This window comes from Pogona vitticeps, chromosome 5, assembly GCF_051106095.1.
Source record: "Pogona vitticeps strain Pit_001003342236 chromosome 5, PviZW2.1, whole genome shotgun sequence".
Lineage (NCBI taxonomy): Eukaryota > Metazoa > Chordata > Lepidosauria > Squamata > Agamidae > Pogona > Pogona vitticeps.
This window is the reverse complement of record NC_135787.1, coordinates 88,936,862-88,941,454: the sequence shown is the minus strand read 5'-3', so window position 1 is coordinate 88,941,454 and position 4,593 is coordinate 88,936,862. Positions and strand designations below refer to the sequence as shown.

The 4,593-nt window shown below is 45.1% G+C and overlaps 1 pseudogene; it reads left to right on the top strand.

Annotated features, from left to right (window-relative positions):
• The first annotated feature begins 245 nt into the window (after positions 1-245).
• Positions 246-4,304, top strand: LOC110087881 (poly [ADP-ribose] polymerase tankyrase-2 pseudogene; annotated as a pseudogene).
• The last annotated feature ends 289 nt before the right edge of the window (positions 4,305-4,593 follow it).

The window sequence follows — 4,593 nt, the reverse complement described above, 5'->3', positions numbered from 1 at the left end:
GAGTCGAGGTGGACATCCAATCTTGGGAAGTATTTTAAAAAGGCTGTCGCAGCTAACCAAATCAAAGGCCTTTGTAAGATCTATGAAGGGCAGAAAGAGTGGGGAAGGTTGACTCAGTTTTGTAATAGGTGGTTAGAGCAGGAACATACCAATTCCTTAGAACAAATGAAAAATGTAGTTGGACTAGAACAATTTTATTCAGTTTTACCAGGGGAGTTGCCAAAGATCCTAAAAATGTGCTACAGATGTCTAAATCTGCTGGTTCTATTAGTGGGATCAGAGATCCTCGATTTTCTGAGGTAAAAATTGGTAGAAAAGTGTGGGCTGACAGTAAGAGATCCCAATCTAGAAAAAAATACCTGAATAATACGCAACCTGCAGAATGCCATTTTAAAGCCAAATCTTCAGTCTCAGAGCCATGTCTGATGAGATCGAATAATCCTGAGGTAAAAACTAATAAATCCCTTTATTCTGAGCATAGGGCCAATAAGAAATGTTTTTCCTGTGGAGAAGAGGGACATCTTTTTGGCTCAGTGTGAAAATCCAAAAAACCAAAAATTTCAATTTCAATTTACAATTTAAAACCTTAAAGAGTATTTTGCCTTCAGCCATCAACAGTTGAAGTTGAGGCCTCTAACAGCTGCACAGTCACTAAAGAAACAGACTTGGTAAAGAACCTAAAGCTTCCCGAGGGCAGAGTGTTACAGTCTTATTTAATCCAGTGTGACCAAGACTTATTGGAAAGCTCTGGGTAAATTATTTTAATCAACGAAAAAACAGTATCTAGGATTTATAGATTTATGTTTCCGATTTACTATTTGTCACCCAGACATAATTCCTAGAGAAAACATGATGGAACAGTAGATGGTTCTTAAAGGAATAAGTTCTGATTCTATGGCCAAAATATCAGTGAATTACCATGGGTGGTCTGGTATATGGAAAGTAGATGTGTCAGACCAAATCCCAGCTCCTTGTCTGATTGGTTTAGATTTATCTAAGCATGTGCAGAGTGTTTTAATGGTAACCCGCTCTCAGGGGATGCAGATTGAAGTCACTGAGGAAAGGACTGAAACTAGTGATGAAAGACCCATTTTCGTGGAACATCCTGAAATGAGGAAGGCAGCTGATTTAGTGCTGTTGAGAAACTCCAAGAGTTCCTCCTTTATTAAGGAATAGAAAGAAGATAGCTCCTTAACTGACTGCTTTGAAAAAGTTAAGGAGAATCCCATTCCAATGATCCCTGAACATCCAGAGGGGTATTATGTGGGGAAAGATTTTTTGTATAGAGGTTTTAATGACTCCTCATAGGGGAGGAGAAGGTCCCTGTCAAAGCTGTGATACTTGCCAAAAATGAGGTATTGGAAATGACAAGATGAAGGCTAAACTATGCCCATTGCCAGTGATCTCAACCCCTTTCCAACTCTTAGGTCTGGATCTAGTGGGACCTTTACCCAAAGCGACTAGATGAGGAAATAGATTCATCCTGTCTAATATAGGTTATGCCACTAGATATCCTGAAGCAGTACCCCTAAGAAATATAGAAACTGAAACTGTGGCAGATGCCTTAGTAAAGTACATGTGCCAAATGGGTTTTGCATCAGAAATACAGTGGTGCCTCACTTACCGATCACTCCGTTTAACAATGAAATCGCTTAGCGATGGTGTTTTGGCCATCGCCAGAGCGATCAGTTAGCGATGGCTGCTATGAGGATAAATCGCTTTGCGATCATGGCAAAGCGATCCTTGCAGGTCCAGGAGGAGGTGGGAGGATCCACCCGGAGGAGAGCAGAGCAGCGGGGGGCTAAGGGAGAGCCTCTCATCCCAGCCAAGGGATCCAGTGGAAGCCCACCCTCCACCGGGAGACCCCACCACCACCACCGGCTGCTCTCTCCTCCGCTGGCTTCCCCTTTTCACCTTCTAGCCCGGAGTCCATCCTCCCCCCTTGCGAGGGGCGCCTCTGCGGCCACTTGGGCCATCAGGACACCCACAGGTCCACCTCCTGCCCCTCCGAGCTGGAGGGGGTCAAAGACTGTCCACCCCAAAAGCCCCCACACATATAGCTGCCTCCTTCCCCCACCCTCCAAATGGCAGCTTTGCTCCATGGCGGGGAAAGAAGTGCCGCCCCCTACCACACACACACACTCCCTCGCTGGCCGGCTTCATCAGCTGCAGGCTTTGCTTGCCTTTTTGGCCTGGTCAGGCTCTTCTTGTCACCCATAGTCATAGACTGGTGGAGGCGAGCCCCCCGCCTGCCTTGCCTTGCACCCAAGGAGCAGAGAGGGCTACAGGGCTGACTCCTCCTCAGACCAGCAGGCTCCGATGGTGGCTGCTCCTGCTCCTGCTGCTGCTGCTCCACCACTGCCAGACTCCCACTCCAGACTAGGCAGCGCAGGGAGCACGACCCTGCTCTTCTCTCCTCGCCTCCCCTGCCTTCTCTCTTTTTTCCCTTCCCTTCCTTCTCGCTCTCTCGCTCTCTTCCAAGCCAGGCTCAAGCCTTGGGCTCCGTTGGGGTGAGGGGAAGGGGAATGTGCACTCTCTCACACACACACACACAAACACACTCGGTGGAGGAAAGCAGTGGCGGGCTCAGGTAGGCAGGCAGGAGAGAAAAAAGAGAGAGAAGGAGAAATGGCTCCCTCGACAAGGAGAGCAGATGGGAACATTGCTCCTTCCCGCTTTTGCAATGCAAACAGTTTAAAAAGGGTTGGGGAACTTTTCTTGAACAGCTGGTTGGTGGTTTCAAAATGGCCACCCGCTCTTTTGCCTCGCTTAAGAGGCACCGAAAATGGCCACCCCATGGAGGATCTTCACTTAATGTTAGTTTTGAAGCCCATAGGAACATGTTAAACATGTTTTAATGCATTTCTATGGGCTTTTACTGTAAAATCGCTTAGCAATTAAATCACTTAGCAATGTTTTTTTCCGGAATGGATTAACGTCGCTAAGTGAGGCACCACTGTAATAGAAAAACTTATAATAAAGCATGGTGCATATGTAAAAGCAATGGATTTGTGGCAGTTCACTCCTCTGCATGAAGCTGCTTCTAAAAATAGAGTGGAAGTATGTTCTCTTTTGCTAAGCTATGGTGCTGATCCTACACTGTCAGATCACCACAATAAAAGTACAATTGACTTGGCTCCAACACCTCAGTTAAAAGAGCATTTGGCATATGAATTCAAAGGTCACTCATTGCTACAGGCTGCAAGGGAATCAGATGTTGCTCATGTGAAAAAGCACCTTTCTCTTGAGATTGTAAACTTCAAACAGCCCCAAACTCAAGAAACTGTCTTGCATTGTGCTGCTGCATCTCCACATTCCAAAAGAAAACAAGTCTGTGAACTGCTTCTAAGAAAAGGATCCAACATTAATGAAAAGACAAAAGATTTCTTAACACCTCTCCATGTGGCATCAGAAAGAGCACACAATGATGTTATGTAATCATTGTGAAACATGAAGCAAAGATCAGTGCTTTGGATAACCTTGGTCAGACATCTCTGCACAGAGCAGCATGTTTTGGTCATCTGCAGATTTGCCAGTTGTTGTTGATCTCTGGTTGTGATCCATCAGTTGTATCATTGCAGGGTTTCACCAACTCTCAGATAGGAAATGAAAGTATCCAGCAATTATTACAAGAAAGTGTCCCTTTAGGCAATTCAGAAGAAGATCAACAGTTAGTGGAAGCTGCAAAGGCAGGAGATATGGACATGGTTATGAAAAAAAGTTATTAAAAAGTTCAGTGTGTAAATTGATGGGATATTGAAGGGTGTCTGTCCACACCACTTCACTTTGCTGCAGGATACAATAGAGTGTCTGTGGTTGAATACCTTCTGCAGCATGGCGCTGATGTTCATGCAAAAGACAAAGATGGTCTTGTTCCTTAGCACAATGCTTGTTCTTATGGACACTATGAAGTGGCTGAACTACTTGTTAAACATGATGCAATTGTCAATGTGGCTGATTTGTAGAAGTTTACTCCTTTACATGAAGCTGCTCTGGAGACAAACTTGGCCCGAAAGAAGCAAGCTGGGGGCATCCAGTGGACATCAGACTGCCAGATAGCCTTTGATTGTCTGAGGAAAGTGCTGGCTTTGAAACCTGTCCTTGTTGCGCCAGACCTCAACCATGAGTTCCTCATCTACACGGATGCATCAAACGTGGGACTGGGAGCTGTGTGGAGCCAAGCCGATGACAGTGGAAATTTGCACCCAGTGATGTACATCAGCAAGAAACTTCAGTCAGGTGAGAAACACTTGACCACAATAGAAAAGAGTGCCCAGCTATCGTATACACCCTGCAAAAGCTGAAGCTGTAAATTTGGGGAAGAAGATTTGTCCTATGCACCGACCACTCTCCTTTGGACTAGCAGCCTCAGGACTATTCGAGCCAACAGCAGCAAATTGATGAGATGGGTGCTGATTTTACAAGACGTTGACTTTGAAATCCACAGGATAAAAGGGACCCAGAATGTGCTTGCTGACACCTCGTCTCGAAAGCCAAATGATTTTGTTTGATAGTTATGCGATAAGCTTAAAGTGCCAGGTTTGCTAGGATATTAATAAAATAAGAGGTATGTATAATGATGGTAAAAATAAC